The sequence below is a fragment of the Triticum aestivum genome, chromosome 4B (assembly GCF_018294505.1).
Source record: "Triticum aestivum cultivar Chinese Spring chromosome 4B, IWGSC CS RefSeq v2.1, whole genome shotgun sequence".
Taxonomy (NCBI): Eukaryota; Viridiplantae; Streptophyta; class Magnoliopsida; order Poales; family Poaceae; genus Triticum; species Triticum aestivum.
In genome coordinates, this window is record NC_057804.1 from 45565310 (window position 1) to 45582964 (window position 17655).

The window sequence follows — 17655 nt, forward strand, 5'->3', positions numbered from 1 at the left end:
GAGCTTTAGTCGCGGTTGGCCTGGCCAACCGCGACTAAAGGCCTTTGGGCACCTTTAGTCGCAGTTGGCCTGGCCAACCGCAACTAAAGCCCGCGAGCGCCCTGGGCCCAGGCATTTGGTCGCGGTTCATCTGCCGAACCGCGACTAAAGACTTCATTAGTCGCGGTTCCTACAGTTTCGCGACTAATGGGGCTGGACGGAAGCCTCTTTTTCTATCAGTGTTTGGTCACAAGTAATATCATCATAAATTTGATCTTTTTCCGATGAGATCATATATGGGGTCGATCTTGCTCTCTAGGTAAGAAGACTATTATGAAACTTAGGCACATACTCGGTTAGAACGCGAGGGGTTGAGAAAGTATGTGGAACTTGGGTGTCGAGCCAAATGACCTACTATGAGAAGTATAGCAAGAATATGTTAAGAGTATCTTTGTTTAAGGGGTGAAATAGTAGCAATAGTAGCATATCTTATTCCCTTGCATTTGTCCTTTTCTAATAATTTCTTGTCTAGCTTCCTTGCGGTCTTGGAAGCTTTAGCGGTTTCACCAGAACTTGGATATGTAGATACCTCGATAAAACAACAACTAGAGTACAAAAAACTAGATGTCAACATCGTCCGTCGCTCCTGCAGCCGCCGACCCGCCGTCCACTGGGATGGTGACCCGGTCCCGTGCTGGTATCCACCGGCCCAGCTTGCGATATGCTGCTGATGAGTATGTGTGCTCGATGTCGACATCGTCCTCTCCACCATCGCCCATACCCTTGTCCGCACGCGCCGCCCTCGGTGACCCACATTGACTCGCTGCGATGCGCGAGGAGTTCGATGCATTGCAGCGCAACCGCATGTGGCACATACTCACTTGGTTAGAATGAGTGACATTGGTAAAGTATGTTAAACTTTTGTGGTAGTTTAGGTGACTAATCCGATTGAAGTGTCTACCTTGAGGTGGTTTGCCACAAGATGTAAGGAGTATTATGGTTTAAAGGATAAATTGGTAGTAATAACAAATCAATGTATCCCCTCGCATTTGTAAGTTTGCACCAACTTTCCATCTAGCTTCACCACAAATTTTTGTAGCTTTCAAGGTGTTGCTAGAGCTTAGCAATGTCAGTGCCATCGATGAAAATACCGAGCAACACAAACTAAAAAAAGTATCACCTTCATAGTAAAACACAATCACGAATTGCGAACATTCGTCTTGATAAATTAAGACACCGGTCGAACTGAAGAAAGCTATTCTACTTTGTCTCTTGACAATACTCTCTCTCTCTCTCTCTCTCTCTCCACCCCACCACACCACACTCAAATCCCCCTTTGCGTGGAGGTAATATCAAGATGGTATGTTATCGCGTCTGATCAAGTGCTCAGTTAAACCCAAATTGGATGTAGGTGCCTTTGGCAAAAAGAATAAGAGGCATACAACAAACAACAAATCCACCCATTCATCCTACAAACAATCATGCACTGAAAAACACATTGCAAAAATTTGTGTTGACCATTGATCGCTTCATCTGACTAGAGGAAGCTCTTCCATTTGGTCTCTCTCTCTCTCTCATAAGTATAACACATTTAAAGTCTCTCATACATGAATACTAAGTGACAATCTACCTGCTTGTGTTCCTCTCTAACTAGCCAATGTACATCTTCATTCACTGGTTTCTAACCGCCTTTCCCCCTCGATATACACCCATGCCTTGAGGCACCCTCTTATTTCTAAACGTTTTTCTATTGTAGTTTTGATCCAAGTGTACTCGCTTTTTTTGAAACTCTGATTGTACCTGTATAGTGAGTATATATTGGCATCTTTATCTACAATACCCTGTTCAAGAATTCATCCGATTAACAAGTTAACGTGCCGATTAATCCCTACTCGTAGGGTCACCAAGTAGCCTATAAACCGATAAATCGTCCGATTAATTGATTAAATGGCCTATTAACTTGCCGATTAGCCGATTAATCCCCTACTCACCAGCCAACCGAGCAGTTACCAGTTAACGATTTCCTCAACAATGCTACAATTAATATCATCATAAACTTGATCTCTTTTACGTTGAGATCTTATATGGGTTGGTTCTTTCTGCACGTACAAGAAACCGATTGTGAAGCATAGACACATCACAATTGGTAAGTATGAGGGGCATTGAGAAAGTATGATGGGCTAGGTAGTGCTCCAAGGGACCAATCCATATGATGTTTCTATTAGAGGGAGTGTACCGACGAAGTGTTAGGAGTACCTTCCTTCAAAGGATAAAATGGTAGTAAAAACAAACCATGGTATTTCACTTACATTTGTAAGTTTGTACCTAGTCTTGGAAAGTGTAGTGGTGTCATGCTGCAGCTTGGAGATGTTGACGTGTCCAATGTAAACAACAAGCAACTTACATCAAAATACAAATATATTCGTTGTACAACTGTGCTGGACAATTGATACATTGATTGGTCGCATCCAAGTAGAAGAAAGTTCTTCAACTTGAACTCCCAACCCCCCCCCCCTCTCTCCCTCCCTTCCCTCCCTCCCTCCCTCCTTTCATCACTCCCTCTTTCCATTGAAAATTTAAAATTCATGAATGACCTAAATAATTTCATGTATCAAGTACAACCTTATACGCTTGTTTCCAACCACTTTTTGCCCGCGTGCACTAATCCATGCGAATGCCAATGGTATCCCATTTTTGAAAGAAAAAGATACATGTCATGTGAATATTGTAAAGAATTCCAACTCTTTTTCACGGTGTTTCCAATGATAAACCAGAGACCTCATGTTTGTAGACCTAAAACATATAATGCATCTGACCCGCTGGCTAACAAATTTCTTTTTGCAGCAGCCCAAGCGCGAAGAGAAAATTTAATTATTTTTTTTGAGGGAAAAGGCCTTTTATTACTCAAAGCCCACAGAATGTGGGATACAAATTGGGTCAGGTAGCTGGCCTAGCCACACATGACCCCCAGGAAGTAAAGCTAGTGCATGTTTGGCTAACTTGTGAGCTTCTACATTAGCCTCACGCCTTTCAAAAGTAAATCTACTAGTAGAAGGTGGTGACCTTGATCTGATCTCTTTGATAATAACTCCATAATCTCCCTGACTACCTTTAGAAATGTCATCGATCACCTGCTTGCAATCGGATGCAACAATATAGTGATGTTGATTAAGATCCTCCGCCAATGCAATAGCTTCACGGCATGCGATGGCTTCCAGAATGGCTGCATCGCCAACTCCGACCATCACTAAAGCAGAACTGCCCATGAAAACTCCTTGGCTATCTCTACAGATAGCTACTGCTGAACCACCTCTTTGTGGACGAACCCCTGCGTCTACATGAATCTTCGCATAACCTGCTGGGGGCGCCACTCGATCCATCTAATGGGTTTTCTGATGGTAGAGATGAGATGCCGACACCAAGTCGCGGGACAACAGTGAATCCGCCCAGGCCCGCCGCCTGCTCCATATGCGCCAAGATCACCAGCCTCAAGTGCCTCACAAGCTCACCAATTGCCACTTCTCCATCACAGGTATGCTGCACGACACCACTACCTCAGTTGACGTTGCCTGACTACCTAGTGCCTGTTTAGCTACAGTGCGTCCAAGAGTGCTTGTGGTTAATCCTGTCGCTAGGATTTCATCTGTGATTTTCAGCTCAAATATGTTCTACTAGTATTTTTCTCTAGTTCCTGCTACCATTGTATGTTTATTTCAGTAGCACGACCCTAGAAGAAATGGATGCATGTGTATAAGAAACCTTTAGCAGACTAGCATCTAATCATTAATCTATGTTGGTTACTAGAAATAATTCATGTAAAAGTGAGCAAACATGGTCACGTTGCAACTATCTAACTGCTAGATTAGTTGAAATAAATAAATCCAGTTAAGCAATGTATGCACATTGTAATGTATGCACGCTGTAATTCAGTTACGCAATGTATGCACACTATAAAATCATACCACCCTGTGCTTAGCCAGCGTAAACATTTAGTCAGCATCAATTTTGCCAAATTGTGTCCACACCGTTGGAGATATGATGATGATGACGCCGGTGTGGCTTGTGTCAGCTTGATTCAAACAACGTAAGAGGAAGTGTTTCCTAGTGGAACGTGATAGCATAAAGAGCTGATCAGCTTCATCTGAACGTTTTTGAGTTAAATATTGGGATGCCTTTTGTGGGCAAAATGAAAAGTCGTTGATTATTTGCTGCACACTTGTAGTGGGCTAGCTAGAAATTAATTTTCACTCATGTGTTAATCCATCCTTTGTACCAGCTAGGACTGATTTTCACTCATGTAGTGCGGTTGCGGATGCATTTCTTAATCCATGCGACGCGTTATGCTGCCGAAATTCGCACGACTTGTCAAAATTTTGTCTTTGTTTGTAAGAAAACAAAAGCTTTAGGGTGTTGGATGCAAGATGTTAGGGGTTTGGCTGTAAGTTTATGTTATTTGTGAGGATAAAAAAACCGACGTGATAGTTCTCTCTCTCTCTCTCTCTTTTCTGTTGCTGAAACCAACGTGATAGTTTTCTTTCTCTCTCTCTCTCTCTCTCTCTCTCTCTCTCTCTCTCTCTTTCTGCTGCTTAAACCGACGTGATTGCTCTCTCTCTCTTTCTGTTGCTTAAACCGACGTGATAGTTCTCTCTCTCTCTCACTCTTGACTAGGCACTACCATGTTGAATAACGCATAGCAAACCACCATGTTGATCAGTTAATGCATCGATCAGTTAATGTTATTGGGAGAAGTCCTGTGACAAGATGTCAAGTAGTATCTTGGTTTAAGCGATGAAATCATAGTATTCCCTCACAATTCGTTAGTATGGGGGGCAGTGAGAAAGTATGATGGGCTGGTTGGTGCTTCAAGGGACCAATCCATGTGATGTTTCTACTAGAGGGAGTGTACCGACGAAGTGTTAGGAGTACCTTCCTTTAAAGGATAAATGGTAGTAAAAACAAACCATGGTATTTCACTTGCATATGTAAGTTTGTACCTAGTCTTGGCAAGTGTAGTGGTGTCGCGCTGCAGCTTGGAGATGTTGACTTGTCCAATGTAAATAACAAGCAACTTACATCAAAATACAAATATAGCGTCTTCGTTGTACCCTCCCTTCCCTCCCTCCCTCCCTTCCATCACTCCCTCTTTCCATTGAAAATTTAAAATTCTTCTCACTTATTATTCATGAATGACCTAAATAATTTCATGTATTAAGTGCAACTTTATACGCTTGTTTCCAACCACTTTTTGCCAGTGTGCACTAATCCATGCAAATGCCAATGGTATCCCATTTTTGAAAGAAAAAGATACATGTCATGTGAATATTGTAAAGAATTCCAACTCTTTTTCACGGTTTTCGAATGATAAACCAGGGACCTCAGGGGCCGCCTAGGAGGGGGGCCCTTCTCTGACTGGACTGTGCGCCAAGCACGACCGGGATGTCGACGACAGCGGCAAGGTGCTGCCAACGGTGTCAGCTGGCCAGGAGGGTCAGCTGGCTCTGCTGGAAGCCGATGATGGAATGCAGTCGGCCGTGGATGCTGCTGCTATTGCTCTGAAGGGACTGATCAGAGCTGAAGATGGGCAAGATCAAGGCCCGGTTGATGGTATTGGACACATGAAAGGTCCGGCGACTGAAGGTGGTATTGGACATATGTCATTGAAATAGGCTAATTTATAATAAAAAATAAAAAAATAAAGATGCAAAATGGACACATCAAAGCCCATGTAAATTGACATAAATGATTTAATCTATCAAGTACATCCTCGTCCACTTGTTTCCAACCACCTTTTACCCTCGATGTGTACATATGTCTTGAGGCAAACTCATTATCACTTTTAGTCCAATTGTGATTGCATCTTCTCAAAAACTTTCCACACTTATAGAAAGTGTGTGCCATTGACATCTTTGGTCACAAGTAATATCATCATAAATTTTTATCTTTTTTCATTGAGATCATGTATGGGGTCGATCTTGCTCTAAAGATAAGAAGACTGTTATGGAACATAGGGACATACTCACTTGGTTAGAATGAGTGGGGTTGATAAAGTATGTTGAATTTAGGTGTAGAGCCAAATGACCTACTAGGAGAAATATTGCGAGACGTTAAAAGTAATTTGGTTTAAGGGATGAAATAGTTGTTGGAAATATGCCCTAGAGGCAATAATAAAATGGTTATTATTGTATTTCCTTGTTCATGATAATTGTCTATTATTCATGCTATAATTGTATTGACCGGAAACCGCAATACATGTGTGAATACATAGACCACAACATGTCCCTAGTGAGCCTCTAGTTGACTAGCTCGTTGATCAACAGATGGGCATGGTTTCCTGACCATGGACATCGGATGCCATTGATAACGGGATCACATCATTAGGAGAACGATGTGATGGACAAGACCCAATCCTAAGCATAGCACAAGATCGTGTAGTTCGTTTGCTGAAAGCTTTTCTAATGTCAAGTATCATTTCCTTAGACCATGAGATTGTGCAACTCCCGGATACCGTACGAATGCTTTGGGTGTGCCAAACGTCACAACTTAACTGGGTGGCTATAAAGGTGCACTACGGGTATCTCCGAAAGTGTATATTGGGTTGGCACGAATCGAGATTGGGATTTGTTACTCCGTGAGACGGAGAGGTATCTCTGGGCCCACTCGGTAATGCATCATCGTAATGAGCTCAATATGACTAAGTAGTTATTCACGGGATCATGCATTGAGGAACGAGTAAAGTGACTTGCCGGTAATGAGATTGAACGAGGTATTGGGATACCGACGATCGAATCTCAGGCAAGTAACATACCGATTGACAAAGGGAATTGCATACGGGATTGCTTGAATCCTTGACATCGTGGTTCATCCGATGAGATCATCGTGGAACATGTGGGAGCCAACATGGGTATCCAGATCTGGCTGTTGGTTATTGACCGGAGAACATCTCGGTCATGTCTGCATGGTTCCCGAACCCGTAGGGTCTACACACTTAAGGTTCGGTGACGCTAGAGTTGTTATGGGAATTAGTGTGCAGTTACCGGATGTTGTTCGGAGTCCCGTATGAGATCCCGGACATCACGAGGAGTTCCGGAATGGTCCGGAGGTAAAGATTTATATATGGGAAGTCCTATTTTGGCCACCGGAAAATGTTCGAGATTTTTCGGTATTGTACCAGGAAGGTTCTAGAAGATTCCGGAGTGGGGCCCACCTGCATGGGGGGACCCACATGAACGTTGGTAGTGGGGGAAAGGCCCCACACCCCTGGTCAAGGCGCACCAAGATCCCCCCTTAGAAGGAATAAGATCATATCCTGAAAGGATAAGATCAAGATCCCTAAAAGGGGGGGATAACAATCGGTGGGGAAGGAAATGATGGGATCTCTTTCCTCCCACCTTTGCCAACGCCCCAATGGACTTGGAGGGCAAGAAACCAGCCCCCTCCACCCCTATATATAGTGGAGAGGTGCATTGGAGCTTCAACCTTGCCCCTGGCGCAGCCCTCCCCCTCTCCAACTCCACCTCCTCCTCAGTAGTGCTTGGCGAAGCCCTGCCGGAGAACTGCAAGCTCCACCACCACGCCATCGTGTTGCTGGAGCTCTCCCTCAACTTCTCCTCTCCCCTTGCTGGATCAAGGAGGATACGTCCCCGGGTTGTACGTGTGTTGAACGCGGAGGCGCCGTCCGTTCGGCGCTAGATCGGATCTTCCGTGATTTGAATCGCCGCGAGTACGACTCCATCAACCGCGTTCTTGTAATGCTTCCGCTTAGTGATCTTCAAGGGTATGAAGATGCACTCCCTCTCTCTCTTGTTGCTATAAACTCCATAGATTGATCTCGGTGATGCATAGAAAATTTTGAATTTCTGCTACGTTCTCCAACAATGGCATCATGAGCTAGGTCTATTGCGTAGATTCTATGCACGAGTAGAACACAAGTTGTTGTGGGCGTTGATTTTGTTCAATATGCTTACCATTACTAGTCCTATCTTGTTTAGACGGTATTGCGGGATGAAGCGGCCCAGACCGACCTTACACGTACGCTTACGTGAGACAGGTTCCACCGACTGACATGCACTTGTTGCATAAGGTGGCTAGCGGGTGCCAGTCTCTCCCACTTTAGTCAGATCGGATTCGATGAAAAGGGTCCTTATGAAGGGTAAATAGCAATTGGCATATCACGTTGTGGCTTTTGCATAGGTAAGAAATGCTCTTGCTAGAAACCCATAGCAGCCACGTAAAACATGAAAACAATATTTAGAGGACGTCTAACTTGTTTTTGCAGGGTATGCTATGTGATGTGATATGGCCAAGAAGGATGTGATGAATGAAATATATGTGATGTATGAGATTGATCATATTCTTGTAATAGGAATCATGACTTGCATGTCGATAAGTATGACAACCGGCAGGAGCCATAGGAGTTGTCTTTATTTATTGTATGACCTGCGTGTCACTGAATAACGCCATGTAATTACTTTACTTCATTGCTAAACCGTTAGCCATAGTAGTAGAAGTAATAAGTTGGCGAGACAACTTCATGGAGACACGATGATTGAGATCATGATGATGGAGATCATGGTGTCATTCCGGTGACGATGATGATCATGGAGCCCCGAAGATGGAGATCAAAAGGAGCAAAATGATATTGGCCATATCATGTCACTATTTGATTGCATGTGATGTTTATCATGTTTATGCATCTTATTTTCTTAGAACGACGGTAGTAAATAAGATGATCCCTCATAATAATTTCAAGAAAGTGTTCCCCCTAACTGTGCATCGTTGCAAAAGATCGTTGCTTCAAAGCACCACGTGATGATCGGGTGTGATAGATTCTAACATTCACATACAACGGGTGTAAGCCAGATTTACACACGCGAAACACTTAGGTTGACTTGACGAGCCTAGCATGTACAGACATGGCCTCGGAACACAAGAGACCGAAAGGTCGAGCATGAGTCGTATAGTAGATACGATCAACATGAAGATGTTCACCGATGATGACTAGTCCATCTCATGTGATGATCGGACACGGCCTAGTTGACTCGGATCATGTATCACTTAGATGACTAGAGGGATGTCTATCTGAGTGGCAGTTCATTAGATGAACTTAATTATCATGAACATAGTCAAAAGGTCTTTGCAAATTATGTCGTAGCTCGCGTTTTAGTTCTACTGTTTTAGATATGTTCCTAGAGAAAATTTAGTTGAAAGTTGATAGTAGCAATTATGCGGACTTGGTCCGTAAACCGAGGATTGTCCTCATTGCTGTGTAGAAGGCTTATGTCCTTAATGCACCGTTCGGTGTGCTGAACCTCGAACGTTGTCTGTGGATGTTGCGAACATCTGACATACACGTTTTGATGACTACATGATAGTTCAGTAATGTTAAACGGTTTAGAATTGTGGCACCGAAGACGTTTTTGAAACGTCGCGAGATGTTCCAAGTGCTGAAATTGGGATTTCAGGCTAGTGCCCACGTCAAGAGGTATGAGACCTCTGACAAGTTTCTTAGCCTACAAACTAAGGGAGAAAAGCCCAATCATTGAGCATGTGCTCAGATTGTCTGAGTACTACAATCACTTGAATCGAGTGGGAGTTAATCTTCCGGATTAGATAGTGATGTTTCTCCAAAGTCACTATCACCAAGCTACTAGAGCTTCATGATGAACTATAATAGATCAGGGATAGATATGATGATCCTTGAGCTATTCACGATGTTTGACACCACGGAAGTAGAAATCAAGAAGGAGCATCAATAGGTGATGGTTAGTGAAACCACTAGTTTCAAGAAGGGCAAGGGCAAGAAGGGATACTTCATGAAACGGCAAAACAATTGCTGCTCTAGTGAAGAAACCCAAGGTTGAACCCAAACCCGAGACTAAGTGCTTCTGTAATAAGGGGAACGGTCACTGGAGCAGAATTACCCTAGATACTTGGTAGATAAGAAGGCAGGCAAGGTCGATAGAAGTATATTAGATATACATATTATTAATGTGTACTTTACTAGTACTCCTAGTAGCACCATGGTAATAGATACCGATTCGGTTGCTAGGTGTTAGTAACTCGAAATAAATGGCTACGAAATAAACAGAGACTAGATAAAGGCGAGGTGACGATATGTGTTGGAAGTATTTCCAAGGTTGATGTGATCAAACATCGCACGCTCCCTCTACCATCGGGATCGATGTTAAACCTAAATAATTGTTATTTGGTGTTTGCGTTGACCATAGACATGATTGGATTATGTCTATCGCAATACGGTTATTCATTTAAGGAGAATAATGGTTACTCTGTTTATTTGAATAATACCTTCAATGGTCTTGCACCTAAAATGAATGGTTTATTGAATCTCGATCGTAGTGATACACATGTTCATGCCAAAAGATATAAGATAGTAATGATAGTACCACATACTTGTGGCACTGCCTTTTGAGTCATACTGGTATAAAATGCATGAAGAAGCTCCATGTTGATGGATCTTTGGACTCACTCGTTTTTGAAAAGTTTGAGACATGCGAACCATGTCTATTGGTATGTACGCATGAAGAAACTCCATGTAGATGGATCGTTTGGACTCACTTGTTTTTGAATCACTTAAGACATGCAAATCATACCACATGGGCAAGATGACTGAAAAGCCTCGTTTTCAGTAAGATGGAACAAGAGAGCAACTTGTTAGAAGTAATACATTTTGATGTGTGATGTCCAAAGAGTGCCGAGGCACGCAGTGGATATTGTTATGTTTTTACTTCACAGATGATTTGATTAGATGCTGAGTATATTTACTTGATGAAACACAAGTCTGAATTATTTAAAGGTTCAAGTAATTTCAGAGTGAAGTTGAAGATCATCGTGACAAGAGGATAAAATGTCTATGATATGATCATAGAGATGAATATCTGAGTTACGAGTTGGGTACACAATTAAGACCTTGTGGAAATTGTTTCACAACTAATACCGCCTGGAACACCATAGTGTGATGGTGTGTCCGAACATCATAGCTGCACCCTATTGGATATGGTGCATACCATGATGTCTCTTATCGAATTACCACTATCGTTCATGGGTTAGGCATTAGAGACAACCGCATTCACTTTAAATAGGGCACCACGTAATTCCATTGAGATGACACAGTATGAACTATGGTTTAGAGAAACCTAAGTTGTCGTTTCTTGAAAGTTTGGGGCTGCGACGCTTATGTGAAAAAGGTTTCATCCTGATAAGCTCGAACCCGAAGCGGATAAATACATCTTCATAGGACACCCAAAAACAGTTGGGTATACCTCCTAATTCAGACCCGGAAGCAAAAGTGATTGTTTCTAGAAACGGGTCCTTTCTTGAGGAATAGTTTCTCTCGAAAGAATTGAGTGGGAGGATGGTGGAGACTTGATGAGTTTATTGAACCATCGCTTCAACCAGTGTGTAGAAGGGCACAAGAAGTTGTTCCTGTGGCACCTACACCAATTGAAGTGGAAGTTGATGATAGTGATCATGAAACTTCGGATCGAGTCACTACCAAACCTCGTGGGATGACAAGGATACGTACTACTTCAGAGTGGTACAGTAATTCTGTCTTGGAAGTCATGTTGCTAGACAACAATGAACCTACGAGCTATGGAGAAGCGATGGTGGGCCCGGATTCCGACAAATGGCTAGAGGCCATAAAATCTGAGAGAGGATCCATGTATGAAAACAAAGTGTCGACTTTGGCAGAACTACTCGATGGTCGTAAGGCTGTTGAGTACAAATAGATTTTAAAAGGAAGACAGACAATGATGGTAAGTGTCACCATTAAGAAAGCTCGACTTGTCGTTAAGATGTTTTCCGACAAGTTCAAGGAGTTGACTGCGATGAGACCTTCTCACTCATAGCGATGCTAAAGAGTCTGTTTGAATTATATTAGCAGTTACTGCATGATTTATGAAATCTTGCAGATAGGATGTCAAAACATTGTTTCCTCGATGATATTGTTGAGGAAAGGTTGTATGTGATAAAACCAAAAGGTTTTGTCAATCCTAAAAGATGCTAACAAGTATGCAAAGCTCCAGCAATCCTTCTAAGGACTGGAGTAAGCATCTCGGAGTTGGAATATACGCTTTTATGAGATAATCAAATATTTTGGGTTTATACAAAGTTTATGAGAAACTTGTATTTCCAAAGAAGTGAGTGGGAGCACTATAGAATTTCTGATGAGTATATGTTATTAACATATTGTTGATCAGAAATGATGTAGATCTTCTGGACAACATATAGGGTTATTTGAAAAGTGTTTTTCAATGGAAAACCTGGATTAAGCTACTTGAACATTGAGCATCAAGATCTATAAGGATAGATCAAAAACGCTTAATAGTACTTTCAAATAAATACATACCGTGACAAGATTTTGAAGGAGTTCAAAATAGATCGGCAAAGAAGGAGTTCTTGGCTGTGTTATAAGGTGTGAATATTGAGTAAGACTCAAGACATGACCACGGCACAGGAGAGAGAAACAACGAAGGTCGTCCCCTATGCTTCAGACGTAGGCTCTATAGTATGCTATGATGTGTAGCACACCTGAAGTGTGCCTTGCCATGAGTCAGTCAAGGGGTACAAGAGTGATCCAGGAATAGATCACAGGACAGCGGTCAAACTTATCCTTAGTAACTAGTGGACTAAGGAATTTTCTCGATTATGGAGGTGGTAAAAGAGTTCGTCGTAAAGGGTTACGCTGATGCAAACTTTGACACTAATCTGGATTATTCTGAGTAGTAAACCGGATTCGTATAGTAGAACAGTTATTTGGAATAGCTCCAAACAGAGCGTGGTAGCTGCATCTAGGAGATGACATAGAGATTTGCAAAGCACACACGGATCTGAAAGGTTCAAATCCGTTGACTAATAACCTCTCTCACAAGCGAGATATGATCAAACCCCATGGGTGTCGATTCATTACAATCACATAGTGATGTGAACTAGATTATTGACTCTAGTGCAAGTGGGAGACTGTTGGAAATTTGGATGTAACTTTTCGAGTAGATGATTTTTCATATAAAAAACTTTTTCATCCGAGTTAGTATGCAAAAGTTATGCCCATTTTTACAAATTTCAGAGAGATTTTGCAAATAAAGTCAAAATTCACATTTGCAAATTTTCCCAACAACTAGACCACATATCACATGAGAAACTTATTTTCTTTTATTTTTTTGACATTTCCATTATTTTCTTTTATTTTTTTTAAAACTGAAAAGGCGATCCCGGGGGGGGGGGTTAGAGTTTGAAAATGGGACCTTTAGTACCGGTTCGTGCCACAAACCGGGACTAAAAGGGAGGAGCTTTAGTCGCGGTTGGCCTGGCCAACCGCGACTAAAGGCCTTTGGGCACCTTTAGTCGCGGTTGGCCTGGCCAACCGCGACTAAAGCCCGCGAGCGCCCTGGGTTACGAGTTGGGTACACAATTAAGACCTTGTGGAAATTGTTTCACAACTAATACCGCCTGGAACACCATAGTGTGATGGTGTGTCCGAATATCATAGCTGCACCCTATTGGATATGGTGCATACCATGATGTCTCTCATCGAATTACCACTATCGTTCATGGGTTAGGCATTAGAGACAACCGCATTCACTTTAAATAGGGCACCACGTAATTCCATTGAGATGACACAGTATGAACTATGGTTTAGAGAAACCTAAGTTGTCGTTTCTTGAAAGTTTGGGGCTGCGACGCTTATGTGAAAAAGGTTTCATCCTGATAAGCTCGAACCCGAAGCGGATAAATACATCTTCATAGGACACCCAAAAACAGTTGGGTATACCTCCTAATTCAGACCCGGAAGCAAAAGTGATTGTTTCTAGAAACGGGTCCTTTCTTGAGGAATAGTTTCTCTCGAAAGAATTGAGTGGGAGGATGGTGGAGACTTGATGAGTTTATTGAACCATCGCTTCAACCAGTGTGTAGAAGGGCACAAGAAGTTGTTCCTGTGGCACCTACACCAATTGAAGTGGAAGTTGATGATAGTGATCATGAAACTTCGGATCGAGTCACTACCAAACCTCGTGGGATGACAAGGATACGTACTACTTCAGAGTGGTACAGTAATCCTGTCTTGGAAGTCATGTTGCTAGACAACAATGAACCTACGAGCTATGGAGAAGCGATGGTGGGCCCGGATTCCGACAAATGGCTAGAGGCCATAAAATCTGAGAGAGGATCCATGTATGAAAACAAAGTGTCGACTTTGGCAGAACTACTCGATGGTCGTAAGGCTGTTGAGTACAGATAGATTTTAAAAGGAAGACAGACAATGATGGTAAGTGTCACCATTAAGAAAGCTCGACTTGTCGTTAAGATGTTTTCCGACAAGTTCAAGGAGTTGACTGCGATGAGACCTTCTCACTCATAGCGATGCTAAAGAGTCTGTTTGAATTATATTAGCAGTTACTGCATGATTTATGAAATCTTGCAGATAGGATGTCAAAACATTGTTTCCTCGATGATATTGTTGAGGAAAGGTTGTATGTGATAAAACCAAAAGGTTTTGTCAATCCTAAAAGATGCTAACAAGTATGCAAAGCTCCAGCAATCCTTCTAAGGACTGGAGTAAGCATCTCGGAGTTGGAATATACGCTTTTATGAGATAATCAAATATTTTGGGTTTATACAAAGTTTATGAGAAACTTGTATTTCCAAAGAAGTGAGTGGGAGCACTATAGAATTTTTGATGAGTATATGTTATTAACATATTGTTGATCAGAAATGATGTAGATCTTCTGGACAACATATAGGGTTATTTGAAAAGTGTTTTTCAATGGAAAACCTGGATTAAGCTACTTGAACATTGAGCATCAAGATCTATAAGGATAGATCAAAAACGCTTAATAGTACTTTCAAATAAATACATACCGTGACAAGATTTTGAAGGAGTTCAAAATAGATCGGCAAAGAAGGAGTTCTTGGCTGTGTTATAAGGTGTGAATATTGAGTAAGACTCAAGACATGACCACGGCACAGGAGAGAGAAACAACGAAGGTCGTCCCCTATGCTTCAGACGTAGGCTCTATAGTATGCTATGATGTGTAGCACACCTGAAGTGTGCCTTGCCATGAGTCAGTCAAGGGGTACAAGAGTGATCCAGGAATAGATCACAGGACAGCGGTCAAACTTATCCTTAGTAACTAGTGGACTAAGGAATTTTCTCGATTATGGAGGTGGTAAAAGAGTTCATCGTAAAGGGTTACGCTGATGCAAACTTTGACACTAATCTGGATTATTCTGAGTAGTAAACCGGATTCGTATAGTAGAACAGTTATTTGGAATAGCTCCAAACAGAGCGTGGTAGCTGCATCTAGGAGATGACATAGAGATTTGCAAAGCACACACGGATCTGAAAGGTTCAGATCCGTTGACTAATAACCTCTCTCACAAGCGAGATATGATCAAACCCCATGGGTGTCGATTCATTACAATCACATAGTGATGTGAACTAGATTATTGACTCTAGTGCAAGTGGGAGACTGTTGGAAATATGCCCTAGAGGCAATAATAAAATGGTTATTATTGTATTTCCTTGTTCATGATAATTGTCTATTATTCATGCTATAATTGTATTGACCGGAAACCGCAATACATGTGTGAATACATAGACCACAACATGTCCCTAGTGAGCCTCTAGTTGACTAGCTCGTTGATCAACAGATGGTCATGGTTTCCTGACCATGGACATTGGATGTCATTGATAATGGGATTACATCATTAGGAGAATGATGTGATGGACAAGACCCAATCCTAAGCATAGCACAAGATCGTGTAGTTCGTTTGCTAAAAGCTTTTCTAATGTCAAGTATCATTTCCTTAGACCATGAGATTGTGCAACTCCCGGATACCGTAGGAATGCTTTGGGTGTGCCAAACGTCACAACGTAACTGGGTGGCTATAAAAGTGCAATATGGGTATCTCCGAAAGTGTCTGTTGGGTTGGCACGAATCGAGACTGGGATTTGTCACTCCATGAGACGGAGAGGTATCTCTGGGCCCACTCGGTAATGCATCATCATAATGAGCTCAATGTGACTAAGTAGTTAGTCACGAGACCATGCATTGAGGAACGAGTAAAGTGACTTGCCAGTAACAAGATTGAACGAGGTATTGGGATACCGACGATCGAATCTCGGACAAGTAACATACCGATTGACAAAGGGAATTGCATACGGGATTGCATCAATCCTTGACATCGTGGTTCATCCAATGAGATCATCATGGAACATGTGGGAGCCAACATGGGTATCCAGATCCGGCTGTTGGTTATTGACTGGAGAACGTCTCGGTCATGTTTGCATGGTTCCCGAACCTGTAGGGTCTACACACTTAAGGTTCGGTGACGCTAGAGTTGTTATGGGAATTAGTGTGCAGTTACCGAATGTTGTTCGGAGTCCCGGATGAGATCCCGGACGTCAGGAGGAGTTCCGGAATGGTCCGGAGGTAAGGATTTATATATGGGAAGTCCTATTTTGGCCACCGGAAAATGTTCGGGATTTTTCGGTATTGTACCGGGAAGGTTCTACAAGGTTCCAGAGTGGGGCCCACCTGCATGGGGGGACCCACATGAACGTGGGTAGTGGGGGCAAGGCCCCACACCCCTGGTCAAGGCGCACCAAGATCCCCCCTTAGAAGGAATAAGATCATATCCCGAAAGGATAAGATCAAGATCCCTAAAAAGGGGGGATAACAATTGGTGGGGAAGGAAATGATGGGATCTCTTTCCTCCCACCTTTGCCAACGCCCCAATGGACTTGGAGGGCAAGGAACCAGCCCCCTCCACCCCTATATATAGTGGGGAGGCGCATGGGAGCTTCAACCTTGCCCCTGGCGCAGCCCTCCCCCTCTCCAACTCCACCTCCTCCTCAGTAGTGCTTGGCGAAGCCCTGCCGGAGAACTGCAAGCTCCACCACCACGCCGTCGTGCTGCTGGAGCTCTCCCTCAACTTCTCCTCTCCCCTTGCTGGATCAATAAGGAGGAGACGTCCCTGGGCTGTACGTGTGTTGAACGCGGAGGCGCCGTCCGTTCGGCGCTAGATCGGATCTTTCGCGATTTGAATCGCCGCGAGTACGACTCCATCAACCGTGTTCTTGTAACGCTTCCGCGTAGCGATCTTCAAGGGTATGAAGATGCACTCCCTCTCTCTCTTGTTGCTAGAAACTCCATAGATTGATCTTGGTGATGCGTAGAAAATTTTAAATTTTTGCTACATTCTCCAACAATAGTAGCAATAATAGCATATGTTATTCCCGTGCATTTGTCCTTTTCTAATAATTTCTTGTCTAGCTTCCTTGTGGTCTTGGAAGCTTTAGCGGTTTCACCAGAACTTAGATACGTAGATACCTCGATAAAACAACAACTGGAGTACAAAAAACTAGATGTATATCCTCTTAATTGTAAACAATCACAGATTGAATAACACATAGCAAACCACCATGTTGATCAGTTAATGGATCGATCAGTAAATGGTCTTTATAGCACTTATCTCACTCTCTCTCGCTACCCCCATTACCACCTCGCTCATATCCTCCTATGCATGTAGGCTGCATCGTTGACATCATCATTCACCCCAATCGCCACCTCACTCCTCTCCTCTTTGCTTGGAGACAGCTTTGAATTGGGATATTCATGCGCCAGATCATTCGTTTAATCCCAAATGGGAGTTTAT